This window comes from Rhinatrema bivittatum, chromosome 2 (assembly GCF_901001135.1).
Source record: "Rhinatrema bivittatum chromosome 2, aRhiBiv1.1, whole genome shotgun sequence".
In the NCBI taxonomy this organism is placed as follows: domain Eukaryota; kingdom Metazoa; phylum Chordata; class Amphibia; order Gymnophiona; family Rhinatrematidae; genus Rhinatrema; species Rhinatrema bivittatum.
This window is the reverse complement of record NC_042616.1, coordinates 676,138,463-676,154,236: the sequence shown is the minus strand read 5'-3', so window position 1 is coordinate 676,154,236 and position 15,774 is coordinate 676,138,463. Positions and strand designations below refer to the sequence as shown.

The 15,774-nt window shown below is 40.1% G+C and overlaps 1 protein-coding gene across 1 annotated transcript in view; it reads right to left on the bottom strand.

The window, feature by feature from the left end:
* The window catches only part of ZFHX4 (zinc finger homeobox 4), a 779,821-nt gene that overhangs the window by 5,137 nt on the left and 758,910 nt on the right, over window positions 1-15,774 (bottom strand). The window lies entirely within an intron of this gene.

Genomic DNA, 15,774 nt, shown 5'->3' with positions numbered 1-15,774 from the left:
CTCATCTCCTATGCTTTTGGTGTGTCCCTTCACCATTTTGGTAGCCTTTCTCTGGAATATCTCCAGCCTATATATATATATCCTTTTGGAGGTTAAACCTCCAGAATTGGACAGAATATTCTAACTGAGGTCTCACTGACCTGTACAGGGACATCATTACCTCTATTTTTCTGCAGATTATGCTTCTTCCCTAAGCATCTTAGCATTCTTCTGGCTCTGGCCACAGCCTTCTCACACTGTTTCACTACTTTGAGATCATCAGGCACAATCATACTGAGGTTTCTTTCATGGTTGGTGCACAATAGTTTCTCATCTACTATCATGCACTGCTTCCTTGGATTTCTGTATCCCAAATGAATGACTCTGTGCCTTTTTTTGCATTGAATCTTACAAACTAAGGGGGCCTGTCACTAAACAGAGCTAATGCATATCTCTAGAGGAATAGTAAAATGTTCAAGTTACATTTGTGTGGTAAGGAGAAAATGTGAATGCACTCATTATCAGCATGTTTAACACATAATTAGCTATATACTTTATGCCCTTTAGTGAACCATGCGTTAGTTACCCTGCTGATACACATATTGATAAACAGTCCCCTAAATATCTTCTACTTTTAACTAGACAAACAGCATACATTATAGATTTCCAGACATATAAAAAGGAGGCTTGCCACCTAAAGAAAAAATAAGCAAAATCATTTACTTCTAGTACACAACACTATACTTACACAGTGCATCTATATCCATATTGCTCCTTTGGTTCATTTTGTATTCTGAATTTTGTTTCTGTTATTAATGTTATATTGTTATATTGTTATATTGTTTTATTGTATTTCCCGCCTGAGTTCTTTGTAAACCGGCATGATGTGTTTCACGAATGTCGGTAAATAAAAAGTTAATAAATAAATAAATAAATAAATATAAAACAAATTTATAGCTGCTGCATTGTGGAATTGCTCTTAAATTCTTGAATTTTCTAAGAGCTTATGAGATTGCTGTACATATTTGTCCCTCTTAGGTTTTGTATTTGGTTTGCTATCCAAATCCAAATTTTCAGGACATGTCAAGGGAAACATGAGGATTCTGAAATAGGTGGAGTTTTATGGAATCCACATATATAGTATCTGCACTCTGCAGATGCATACATCCTAGAAAGTAGGCTCCTTTATTTCTGAATGCAGCTTCCTGTTTCAGTATGTCATTATAAGAGAGGTGATCAATTGTGGATTTGGATAAGACAGAAATAAAAAATATTTTCTAAGTAATTAATACAGCTTATTATCATTTTCTTGTACTCAGGGTATGTGAAGGTAACTATGTCCCCTATTTCCTTTTAAAGGCTTCAAAGATAATTTATTTTAACCTGTTGTATGTGTGTTATTAAAAAGTCTCTTGTTCTAATTGTTTCACTTTATAACATCCCTAGAGTGCTATTCATTTTACCCAATTTTCATTATATCACTAGGAAAACCTACTCATTTGTCTGAGAAGTTTACTAATTACTAGACTTGATATAGGTAATTACTGATCATATATAGTAAAATCTGCATGCACTGCAATAGGAAAACATATTTATTCAAAATAAAGAGGGTGATTAGGTATTTAAATAGCAGTGGTAAATTAAATAACAAATGGGGAGGGAGTGATACTCAACCTATTACTCACAAATCTCTATGAGGGAGGGAGTGATCCTCAATTTAGTATTCACAAATGGAGAAAATGTCTCTAATATCAGAGTAGGTGCTCACTTGAGCATTAGCGATCATTTGACAGTGTGGTTTGATATTGCAGCCAGGAAGGAGAGAAGTCATATGAAGATCCAAGTTTTGAATTTCCAAAATATAGACTTTCATAAAATGGGGAAGTACCTTGAGAAGGAACTAGAAACCTGGGAGACAATGGGTGAAGTGGAACAACAGTGGACTAAATTATAAAGAGATATTTCAAAGGCTACAAATCTCTATGTAAGAAAAGTAAACAAGAGTAAGAGGAAAAATAAACTGATCCAGTTCTCAGAGGAGTTGGCTAATAAAATAAAGGCAAAAAGAATGGCACTCAGGAAGTACAAAGGTTCCCAAAAAGAGGAATACAGAGATGAATATGTGGTGAAGCTGAGAGAAGCAAGGAAAGTCATCAGGAAAGCAAAAGTTTAAGTGGAAGAAAGGATTGCTAAAGAGGTAAAGCGAGGTGAAAAAACATTTTTCAGATATATTAGTGAAAGAAAGAAAGAAGACCCAAGGTATTATAATAAAATTGAAAGGGGACACGGAGCAATATGTGGGAAAAGATGATGAAATAGCAGAAATATTAAACACATTTTTCATTTTGGTGTTCACTAAAGAACACCCTGGAGAAGGATCATTGCTGGTTGAAAAGAGCATGCATGGGAGTGGGGTAGATTCAACCCCATTTAAAGAAGAGAATGTAAAGTAGGAGCTAGGAAAACTGAAAGCAGACAAGGCTATGGGGCTGGAAGTGGTATATCCCAGGATACTAAGGGAACTCAGAGATGTGCTGGCGGGTCCACTGAAAGGCCTGTTCAATAGATCCCTGGTATTGGAGTAATGCTGCAAGATTGGAGAAGAACAGTTGTGGTTCCACTTCACAAGGATGGTAGCAGAGAGGAAGTGGGAAATCACCTTGGTGGTGGGAAAATTAATGGAGACTCTTCTGAAGGAGAGGATAGTGAACTATTTTCAATCAAGTGGGTTTCTGGACCCAAAGCAGGATGGATTCACCAAGAGAAGCTCCCGTCAGATAAATCAGATTGATTTTTTTGATTGGGTGACTACAGAATTAGATCAAGGAAGCATGCTCTATGTGATTTACTTGGATTTCAACAAAGCTTTTCATATGGTCTCGCATAGCTTGGGTGTGGGCACCAATGTGCTGGTGTGTATTGCAAACTGATTGACAAGAGACAATGTGTAATGGTAAGTGGAATCTGCTCTGATGAGAAAATGGTGTTAAGTGGAGCACTCAAGGGACTGCTTCTTTTCAATATCTTCGTAAGTGACAATGCAGAGGAGTTAGAAGGTAAAGTTTGTCATTTTATGGATGATACTAAGATCTGCAACAGAGTGGACATGCCTGAATAATTATTATTATTTATTGACTTCATTAATCACAATATGTTACAAGTAAATCAAAGTGATGTACAGAAAAAAATAATTAAACTCAAAACTCTTAAATTAAGTTTAAAACAGATAACAATAAAAATTAACCATACATGAAGGAGTAGAGTGAATGAAAAAGGATTTAAGAAAACTAGAAGAGTGGGCAAAGATCTGGCAGCTGCAATTCAATGCCAAGAAGTGCCGAGTCATGCACCTGAGGTGCAGTAATCCAAAAGAGCTGTATGTGATAGGGGCGAAAGACTATTCTACATGGACCAGGAGAGGGACCTTGGCGTGATTGTGTCTGGGGATCTGAAGGCAATGAAGCAATGTGACAAAGCAGTAGCTAAAGCCAGAAAGATGTTGGGCTACATAGAGAGCAGAATAACCAACATGAAAATGGAGGTGATAATGCCCTTGTACAGGTCCTTGGTGAGGCCTCACCTAGAGTATTGGGTTCAGTTCTGGAGACCGTATCTCAAAAAGAATAGTGACTGGATGGAAGTAGTCAAAAGGAAGGTGATCAAAACAGTGTGAGGTCTGAAGGGTGAAAGATCTGAATATGTATACCCTGGAGGAGAGAAGGTGCAGGGGAGATACGATACAGACTTCCAGATATCTGAAGGGTATTAATGATGTATAAACTTCCAACCTTTTACGTTGGAAAGGAAACAATAGAACTAAGGGACAAGCTATGAAACTCCAAGGGGGACTAACTCAGAACCAATATTAGGAAATATTTCTTCACAGAAAGGGAGATAGATGCTTGGAATGCCCTTCCAGAAGAGGTGGTGTAGATGAGAAAGTAAATGACTTCAAAAGGGCATGGGAAAAACACTGTGGATCCCTAAAAGCTTGAGGTTGTAAATGAAGAAAGGGGGTGGTGTAACATTTCTGCATGGGGATAACCTTCATGGAGCAGCAGTTACTACCTTAAGAAAATTGCAAGGCAGAAAGGATAGACCAATTGATCATTATCTGGGAGCATCTGCGGGGAAAATCTTGCTGGTCAGGGGAAAAGCTAGAGGGCTGTCAGCCACCTTTTACCAGCAGTGGCTGTGAATTGAAAGTGCCTCTGAACTATCATGTGCTTTAGCCATGCCCCCCTCTATCAAAGCGAAGTGACTGGAGACCCTGCCTACTGCCCTGTACATCATCTTTTGGGGCCATAAAGCCACAAGATGAGCCATGAGACTATATGTGGAAACATCTTACTGGTCAGGGGAAGAACTAGAGGGCTGCCAGCCATCCTTACCAGCAGTGGCTATGAATTGAAAGTGCCTCTGAACTATTGGGAACTTTATCCCTGCCCCTCTGCATCGAAATGCGGTGACTGGAGACCCTACCTAGTGCCCTGCATGTCATATTTTGGGGCCATAAAGTCACAAGATGAGCTCCATTGCAGCTCATTGAAGAGGCGAGCCCAAGAGGGTCACCTGTTGGGAAGCCTCTTAGGGAGCTCATTGGGAGCTCTTGTGGACTGATCTTTTTCTAGGAAATTACTGAACATATAGTCTCTATAACAGGTAGAGTGAAATATGGAAGGGTTAGTAGCAGCTATTGTAGCACTAATGGGGTAAGCAGACTGCTTATAGATGTCTGATTACCCCTGTTAGATTAGGCAATACTTTTAATGATGTGAATGTTATCAATAGTGAAAAGGAATTAAAGGGTATATTAATTAATGCTAGATCTATACAGAAAAATTGGTTGTTAATTCATGATTTGATTATAGAGAGAAATTTAGATTTGGTATGTATCACAGAAACTTGAATGGCGAAGAAGAGGGGAGTTGCCACTGCACAGATTTATCTGGAAGGTTATAATATTGTGTTAAATAACAGAGTAGGAAAAAGGTGAGGAGGTGTTGCAGTTATATTTAAAAGTTGTTTGTCATTGAAACAAATTGTGATGCATCCAGTGATAGGCTGTGAGAATCTGTTAGTTAAACTGGATTTTTTGACCCCAGTGTTATTATCTTTATGGTATTGTCCTCTTTGATTTATCAGTGGATAGGATTGTGGAAATTGTAGAGATTCTTTTGTCACTTGCTACTAAATTTCCATTTTTGCTAATATTGGGGGACTTTAACCTGCACAAAGACAGGAACTCAGGCTTTAAGTCTGCCGAGTTCCTGTCTATGTTAGAGACAGGAGATCTACACTAATTAGTTATGGGTTTCACTCATGAGAAAGGCCATACATTGCATTTGGTCTTTGGCTCCAGTTTAGCTATTTTAACTGGTAGATTGATTTTTTTTGGGATCAGAAAGTGTTATTTGGTCAGATCACTATGTAGTAATTTTTTCTTTTTGGCATTCTAGTAAAATAGTCCTAGAGGTAAATAAGATGAAGGATAAAGTTAGATGGGGGAAATTAGATCCAGTGGTGTTGAGGGAAATTATGGAGACTGGAGTTCATTCTTATTGGAAGGACCTAGATAAGGAGGATTTGGATGGATTATTGGAGGGTTGGAATAATGTTTTGGTTTATGGTAGAGAGAAGGCTCAGAAAAACAAACAGATTAATGTTTCTAGGAAGGGTATAGTCTCTCCTTGGTATAAACAAGATTTGACCATACTGAAAAGAAAATGTTGTATATTGGAATGATCCTGGAAGAAAACTGATAATAGTGATGTGAAGAAACACTGGTGTAAAGCAAACACTAAGTATTTTAAGATGATAGAGCTTGCAAAACAGAAATATTATTTGGGGATAGTACAATCCTCTAATAATAACCCCAAACCCCTTTTTGGATAGTGAAATGATTGGTTGAAGATGAAAAGTAGTTTCCCCTAATTTATAAGGATCTACCTGATTGTGAAAAGTTGGTCCATTACTTTGATGGAAAAGTAAATGGATTATTAGAAGATCTGAGGAAGGATCATTTAAGAAAGGCAATGGACTTGCAGGTGGATAAAGAGGTAGACTGGGTGATGGGTTTGATGAGTATGAAGATATTTCTTTAGTAGAATTAAATAAGATCATGTCTCAGATGAAACCAGCTTCTCCCCTGAAAGATCTATGTCCTTCTTGGTTGTTAAAAGATGCACCTGATAAAATCATTGTATGGTTACAAACTTTGGTGAAGGGTTGTTTGAAGAAGGGATATCTACCATCTCAGGTTAAAACAGAAGTAGTTTTACCACAACTGAAAGGTAAAAATTTAGATCCGAGACTGTCAAAATTATAGACCTGTTTCAAATTTGCCTTATATTGTAAAAATTGTAAAGAAAGTTGTTACTACACAATTGTCAGATTATATTGACAGTGCTGAATTATTGGATATTGCACAGGAGGGCTTTTGTTGAGGATGTAGTACAGAGACCTTGATAACATCTGTTATGGAGGAAATATTGGTGAAAAATGATAATAATGAATCTGTAACCTATTGATCATAATAATCCTTTATGGTATGACAGTTATCACCCATTCTCTTTATGATCCAACTTACTGATTGGGTAGTTCTTATGCTTAAGTAGGATTTGCTTTACAAAAAGTAACTTTTGTATGCATGCACAGGACCTGTGTCAATGATTCCTCCTATGCACATTATTAAGCTTGCATATAAGAGGGCTTTGAATACAGAAAGGGAATGGATACTTCTGGATAGTCAGAAACCACCTATTGTTTGGTATTTACAATGCACCATTCAGGCAAGTCAGGAGCAGTGATTACAATTCTGCACAGATATTGGCATGCATTGCATCTGCATGCTGTATTTGATAAACACCCTATGATGACTTTTACGAAAGGAAGGAGAATAAGAGACTTTGTAGTCCATTCCATATTACCTGAGATAAAACGTTTTGAGAGTGAATGACCTAGAAGACATAGCCCTTGTGGCAATTGCTCTATGTGCAATACCACGTCTAACACAGGAGTCCCACAAGGATCAGCACTATCCGCAACACTCTTCAACATTTACCTCCTTCCAATTCGTCACCTGCTAGACCGCCTTGGTCTGACACATTACCTGTACGCAGACGACATACAAATATTAATCCCAGTACACAACACATTAGAAGAAACCTACGGAATAACAGCCATGTATCTTGCTGAAATTAAACAACTGCTAACTGATCTTAAATTCACAATAAACATAGACAAAACAGCAATAGTCATCCTAGACAGGAAAAACAGCAATGCACCCGCACCACCACTCAAAATGGAGAACCCAAACACATCAATATCGCCAGTCACACATACCAGAAACCTCGGAATCAGCATTGACATGGAACTATCCTTCAGGACCCACATCACTCATCGCTCAACATGTAAGAGACCTTGGTGTAATTCTTGACACCCAATTCACCCTACAAAAATTCATCAACACCACCCTCAAGGAATGCTATTTCAAGCTACACACACTCAAAAAACTAAAACCGCTCTTGCATCCCAGCGACTTCAGAACTGTGCTTCAGGCACTCATCCTATCCAAAATAGACTACGCTAACGCCATCCTACTAGGCCTTCCCAAAAATGCCACAACCCCCTTGCAGCTCCTTCTAAATGCAGCTGCGTGCATACTAACAGGCACACGTAGAAACAATCACATCACCCCCATCCTTAAGCAACTACACTGGCTCCCCATATCCGCAAGAATCATATTTAAGACTCTAACTCTTATACACAAAGCCATCCACAACCCAAACATGCATTGGTTCTCTGACTCCCTACACCTTCGCACGACATCCAGACCAACCAGATCACCTTACCTTGCCACAATACCCACTCCTACACCCAAACTATCCCACCTCGCTTCCACCAAACAATGCTCCATCTCCTTAGCTGGTCCCAAGCTATGGAACTCAATGCCCACCAGTCTACGCCTTGAGATCTGCCCTAAGAAATTTAGACAGAAACTTAAAACATGGCTTTTCACGCACGCATACTCTTAATCTGCCATCCCAGTTCCCTTCCCACCCCTCACCCCCTCCCCATTCCACCCCATCTCACACCCAGACTCCCTCCTCCCCTTCCATCCCTACCCCCCCCCCACATCCCATCCCTCTCTAATCCCAGCCCCCCTACCCCTCCCTCACCTTGTATTTTGACTGTATATAATAGAATGCATATAGAATGTACATAACTCCTGCCGTTTTGTAAATAAACCCCCATCCCCCCCCCTTTTCCCAGCTTACCCTCTTAGTTCCAACTTACTGCCCTGCCCCGTCCCTTTCCTCCCCCCCCTGTTATAATATCAGTTACAATGTAAAGCCCTGTTGGCTGAATTTGCTGTTATCTGGAAACCGATGTGATGTCTCGTGCGAATGTCGGTATAGAAAAATGTTAAATAATAACAATAATAATAATAATCACTACCAAAATAAAGGAAGCATACCACAAATTATTAACCCTAAGATGACTCAAGCCCTTCCTTTCACAAGAAGACTTCAGAACAGTTCTACAACTACTCATTTTCTCCAACCTAGACTACTGAAACTCCTTACTATTCAGCCTACCTCTCACCACAATCCGTCCACTCCAAATACTACAGAATGCAGCCGCTAGAATACTAACAGGAACAAAAAAACATGGACATATCACTCCTACACTCATTTCGATGCACTGGCTCCCAATTAAATATCGAATAGACTACAAAATTCTAACAATACTACACAAAGCAATTCTAGGTCAGCAAACCAGCTGGTTAACTAAAACCATCAAACCCCACGCCCCAAAGCAAAAACTACGATCAACAAACAAAGGTCTCCTAAACAGTCCTCCCGCATGAACCACACAACTCACTACAACTCGAGAAACAGCCATATCCATTAGAAGCCCCAAGCTATGGAACTCCCTTCCAATCAAAATAAGAACACAACCCAACCAAAAAACATTCAAGAAGGAACTAAAAACCTGGCTCTTCACCAAAGCCTACTTAGATACTCAATGACAACCATACATCCAGCTACACAACCATCAAACCAAAAGAGACAAGTACACACTAACCACTCCAAGCGAACTGATATCTATTGAATCTCGCAACTACAAGAAGCATGATAACCAACCAAACCATACCATTACTGCAACCTTTCACTGAACAGAATGTACTAACAAACTGAATGCTGTAACTGTATATTGTAATGTGAATCTTAACATATTGATTAGTGAACCTAACACTCCCCTTTCCCATTGACAATTGTAAACCATTATGATGGCAAAACCGATTGACAGTATATAAAACTTGACAAATAAATAAATAAATAAATAAATAAATAATAAAACATGTTGGAGAGGCCCTATTGCTTAGAGATGTGATTTGGCTGAACTTTTTGGTTCGGCCTTTGTTATCGGCCTGCCACGGGAAATTTCATTTCCCGTGGTTCGGGCCGATTTTATTTCATCTACCCCCCCCCCTGAAACGAAGCCCAAAACCCACCCCAAATTACAATGGGGGTTGTAAAAAAAACCTCAAATCCACCCCAACCCTTCAAATTTAATTAATTGCAACCCCTACCCTCCCAACCCCCAAGACTTGCCCGACCGACCACCCCAAGACTTACCGAAAGTCCCTGGTGGTCCAGCGGGGGTCCCAGGTGCGATCTCCCGCTCTCGGGCCATCGGCTGCCAGTAATCAAAATGGCACCAATGGCCCTTTGCCCTTACCATGTGACAGGGGCTATCAGTGCCATGGGCCGGCCTCTGTCACATGGTAGGAGCAATGGACAGCCAGCGCCATCTTAAAAAATGATATTCTAGATGTCATTCAGTGACTCTTTGCCTTCCCCAAAAGAATCACCTTCATTCAGGCTACAAACGCCATTACTGGCTGCTTCATCTTTTCAAATGACGTCACTGAATGACGTTTAGAATATGAAAATGGAAGGTAAAAACTGAACAGAGCCAAAAGCTTAATTGAGATATTTTCTATATGGGATGAAAATTATTATTAAATTCCCCCTGATGAAGCCGTTTGAGTGGTGAAACATCGAGGCCTTTATGTTGGGGTGTATGAACCTTTGGAAATACGCTTGTGAATACATCTGTGAATACTTCTGGGGTGCCTGAACCTTTGGAATACGTCTGTGAATACATCTGTGAATATATCTGTGAACACACCTGGCAGATAATAGAAGGTTTGAAGTACGGTTCAATCATAAAGAGAAAAAAAGGATGTTACAACTTGATTAAGCTTGACCTGGTGTAAAAGATAAACATGGACAGTTTCCAGAATGGTAAGCTCTTTTGAGAAACAATAATGTTTGTAATGATTTTAAAGTGGATTTGTATGTTATAGCAAGAAGGTATTCTGCTATATGGATGTTTTTTGATAAAAATTTGTGCAAAAAATATAAAGAAATAAAAAGGTTAAAAATTGAGTGGGATGTGGTTGATATATCTTCATACATGATTATATAGTTAATTAAGGTGAGGATTGGCTATTGAATAAGTGATCTGTTTTTTGAGTATACTATATATATATATATATCACCACCTTCCAAATACAACCAATATCAACTCACCTCTTTATCACTCTGGAACTGAACTAGGTGATCTGGGTCAACTTCAACTTGCATATGTGTTTTGGATTAATCGCTGCACTGCTATTTTGAAAACATGAATGTTTTATACATATTGTCATTTGCCAGGAATATTATTTTGAATTAACGGGACTTTCACACATTTTTTCAAAATTAAAAAAAAATTATGGGGCTATGATTATACTCGATTAGTAATCTAACAAGGTAAAGCTTGATGCTCAAGTTTGCATTGCACCGTAAAATGTCTTTTCTATGATGTAAACATTTCAACTTTTTTGTATTACTATGTGCACAATAGGCAATTTTTGCAATTTGATATTGTCACTTTTTGAATTATCCTATCCATGTTTTTTTTGTGAAGAGGTTATGTCAGCTTTTGTTCACTTAGAGATTCATTGAAACATAAAACTTGACTATGGATGTCAAAACTTTTTCACACAACATTATGCAAAGCCCACTAGGTATTTACTATAGCTTTTTCTATGGAAGCTTCTAATAGAAGGTGTAGCAAGGGGGACAGAGGTAAAATAGTGGAGAACCAAAACTTGGCCCATCCCCACAAGAAGGGTCCTTTCCTTTTAAATTATAAAGGTGACTCTGAGTTACATGAGGAAATTGTGGAAAAGAGCTGGAAGAAGCAGCACATTTATTGTCCCTCCTGAGTTTGGATTCAGAAGGGCTTGGTTCTCTGACTCTACCTGGAGGTAGAACATGTACTCAGTTCTTTCAGTGAAGTGTGGATATGCCTAATAGAGATGTGAATCGGAACCGGAATCGGTTCTGGTTTTGGATTCGTGGACCATCGGGAAATTATTTTTCCTGCGGTCCAATCATTTTTTTTTTTTATCGGCTGTGCCGAGCCAATAACCCAAAAACACAGCCTGACCCTTTAAAATTAGTTTTTTAGTATCCCTCCACCCTCCGGACCCTCCGGACCCTCCAACCCCCCCCCCCCCCCCCAATTTTTTTTTAAGTACCTGGTGGTCCAGTGGGGGTCCCGGGAGCGTTCTCCTGCTCTCGGGCCGTTGGCTGCCAGTAAACAAAATGGTGCCGATGGCCCTTTGCCCTTAGCCATTGGCCGGCCTCTGTCACATGGTAGGAGCACTGGATGGCCCGCGCCATTTTTAAAATGGCAACTGAAGAGGATTGGTTAGTATTGCTAGCTGGGTAATATTAATACTTAAGTTTGGGGAGAGGTGAAATTGTGGAGTTAACTAGCTTCAAGTGTGTGTGCATTGACTAAAAGCCTGGAAAATTAATTTATTTAAAAATGGCGCGGGCCATCCAGTGCTCCTACCATGTGACAGGGGCCGGCCAATGGCACGGATACCCGTCACATGCTAAGGACAAAGGGCCATCAGCACCATTTTGTTTACTGGCAGCCGACGGCCCGAGAGCGGGAGAACGCTCCCGGGACCCCCACTGGACCCCCAGGTACTTAAATTTTTTTTGGGGGGTTGGAGGGGTCCAGAGGGTGGGGGGATACTAAAAGAACTAATTTTAAAGGGTCGGACTGTGTTTTTGGGTTACTTTTAAGTGCCCTTTTGCTGGATGGGAGAATGCATACGGGAGGCACTGGCTAGATAGGAGGATCTAGGTGAAGTAGAAGAAATATCAGATAATTTTAAAGTATCAATTTAAGGGCAATATTTATAGAAATAGAGAAACATGATGGTAGAAAAAGAACATCTTGAGGGAGTATTGACAGAAATTGTGCCTCTTGAGGGAATATTGAGAGTAGAGGAAGATTTTGCTTGCAACTGAAGAGGATTGGTTAGTATTGCTAGCTGGGTAATATTGATACTTAAGTTTGGGGAGAGGTGAAATTGTGGAGTTAACTAGCTTCAAGTGTGTGTGCATTGACTAAAAGCCTGGAAAATTAATTTATTTTAGTGTGTGTGTATGTGTGCCAGATCAGAAGAAAAAAAAAAAAGATCAGGGAGCTCTTTTTATTTTGTTTTTTGATCTATTTTAACCTCTGTGTTATTAATACTTATTAATTTGTATTATTGTCTATTTATTATGAATGTTCAAATTGTAAACTGCTAAGAAACTATCAAGGTCATTCATCAAAATGTGTTATGGCATTAACGCAGGCGATAATAATGGTATCACAAGGCGCGAATGCAATTCTTGGGAAGGGGAGGGATTAGGGAGGAGTTTGGGTGGGAATTATGAAAATGAGGAGCAATATCACATGGTTTTAACACTGGAAATAACTACACCTTTTTTCTGGTGTTAAGATGTGCGATATTACCAAAATGGCAGTAACACAATTCGTGCTAAATTTTTAGAATTGCATTTCAGCCATTTCTAGGCTTCAGGGAGAGGGGAGTGGGTGGGGGGGGGGGGGGGGGGGGAAGGAGAGAGAGAGAGAGAGTGAGTGCCTTTGGGGAGGCCTTTATGCAACAATTTATATGCCAATAGGAGGGTCATCTAAAAGCTCGAGGTGAGGTGTTGCTGGTGGTTTAGGGTTTAGTGGCCAGTTTATCATGCAGAGTGAGACATATGAACAGCACAGTACACCTCGCTGAAGATTTGACTTCATTTGGAGTGAAAAAAGTCTCACAAAGATGAAATTTTGTACTATGTTATCTCGCCCTACGTTGATGGTATCCTGTTATAGAGTCCGTCAAGCTAGGGTGAGAGAAAATAGTAGAAATTTCATCTTTGTGAAACTTTCCTCACTCCAAATGAAGTCAAATCTTCACCGAGACATACTGTGCTGTTCATACGTCTCACTCTGCATGATAAACTGGCCCCTAAACCACCACCAACACCTCACCTCGAGCTATTAGATAGTAGCCAAGTCCCAACTCCAGTCTGGTAGCCCTGATGTTGCCTTGGAGGAAGGTGGTCACCTGGTCAGAGAGCATCACTCTGATGTTGCAGGAAGTGATCCTGTAGCAAGGACATGCTCTCCAGTTGATGCATTGTCCTCTCATCATGGAAAAGGTAAGTTAATTCTTTGATTCGGTGTTTACAAATGAAGATGAGGGGAGATACCCATTCTGGAGACTGTTTTCCAGGGTGATGATTCAGATGAACTGAACCAAACCATGGTTAACCTAGAAGATGTAGTAGGCCAGATTGACAAACTAAAGAGTAGCAAATTGACTGGACCAGATGGTATATACCCCAGAGTTCTGAAAGAACTAAAAAATGAAATTTCAGATCTATTACTAGTAATTGTAATATATCATTAAAATTGTCCATTGTACCTGAAGACTGGAGAGTGCCAATGTAAACCCAATAATTAAAAAGAGTTTCATGGTTGATTTGGGAATCTATAGACTGGTGAGCTTGACTTAAGTGCTGGGAAAAATCATGGAAATTATTCTGAAGAGCAAAATCACAGAACATATAGATAGACATGGTTTAATGGGACATAGCCAGCATGGATTTACCCAAGGGAAGTCTTGCCTCACAAATTTCCTACATTTTTTTTGAAAGGGTTAATAAACCTGTGGATAAAAGTGGACTGATAGATGTAGTCTATTTGGATTTTCAGAAGGAGTTTGACAAAGTCCCTCATGAAAAGCTTCTAAGAAAACTAAAAAGTCATGGGATAGGAGCCAATGTCTTTTCATGGATTGCAAACTGGTTAAAAGACAGGAAACAGAGATTAGGATTGGACTGGTGCTTTTCAATACATTTATAAAGCATCTGGAAAGGGATACAATGACTGAGGTGATCATATTTGCAGATGACACAAAATTATTCAGAGTAGTTAAATCACATGTGGATTGTGATAAATTGGAGGAGGACCTTGAGAGACTTGAAGATTGGCATCCAACTGGCAGATGTAATTTATTGTGGACAAGTGCAAAATGATGCATTTAGGGAAAATTACCCATGCTGTAGTTACAAAATGTCTAGTTGCATATTAGAAACTACTACCCAGGAAAAAGATCTAGGCATAGTGGATAACACATTGAAATTGTTGGCTCAGTGAGCTGTGGCGGTCAGAAAAGCAAACAGAATGTTAGGAATTATGAGAAAGGGAATGGTGAATAAAATGGAAAATGTCATAATGCCTCTGTTTTGCTTAATGGTGAGATTGCACCTTGAGTACTGTGCAATTATGGATGCTGCATCACAAAATAGATATAGTTGAATTAGAGATGATACAGAGAAAGGTGACCAAAATGATAAAAGGGATGGAACAGCTCCCTATTAGGAAAGTCTAAAGAGGAGAAGAGGTGGCTGTGGGTGGATATGATAAAGGTTTATAAAATAATGAGATGACTAGAATTGGTAAATTTGAACCAGTTGTTTAGTTTTTTAGATAATAAAATGATTAGAGGGCATTCCATGAAGTTAGCAAATAGCACATTTAAAACAAATTGGAGAAAATTCTTTTTTACTCAATGAACAATTACCCATGCTAGACTCTAGACTATTTCTAAATCTTTCCTCAAATTTTGCAGACCTTCCTGGGTGTCTACCCTGCTAGAGAATTTGGTATTATCCAAACAAAATAAAACCTTTCCCAATAATCCTTATGAAGATGTTGAAAAGAACATTTCCAAGGATCATTTTCCTGAATAATGACTCCTAATGTGAAACCTTTCATTGTGTAGCTATAATTGGCTTAGAGGTAGATTTTAAAAACATACGCGCGCGTACTTTTGTTCGTGCACCAGGCATGAACAAAAATACGCTGGATTTTATAAGATACGCGCGTAGTCGCGCGTATCTTATAAAATCCGGGGTCAGCGTGCGCAAGGGGGTGCACATTTGTGCAACTTGCGAGCGCCGAGCCCTGTGCGCGCTGCCCGTTCCCTCCGAGGCCGCTCCGAAATCGGAGCGGCCTCGGAGGGAACTTTCTTTCTACCCCCCCCGCACCTTCCCTTCCCTTCCCCTACCTAACCCCCCCCCGTACCTTTATCGGAGAAGTTACTACTGCCTCCGGGCAGTTGTAACTTACGCATGCCGGCGTGGCAGGCCCCGACATAGGCCGCTGTGTCGGGGCACTCGGCCACGCCCCCAGACCGCCCACATGCCCCTGGACACGCCCCTGATCCATAACCACGCCGCTGGCCACGGCCCCGACCGCCCCTTTTTGCAAGCCCCGGGACTTACACACGTCCTGGGGCTTGTGCGCGCCGCCGAGCCTATGCAAAATAGGCTCGGCATGCACAGGGGGGGGTTGGGGTAGGTTTTCGGGGGG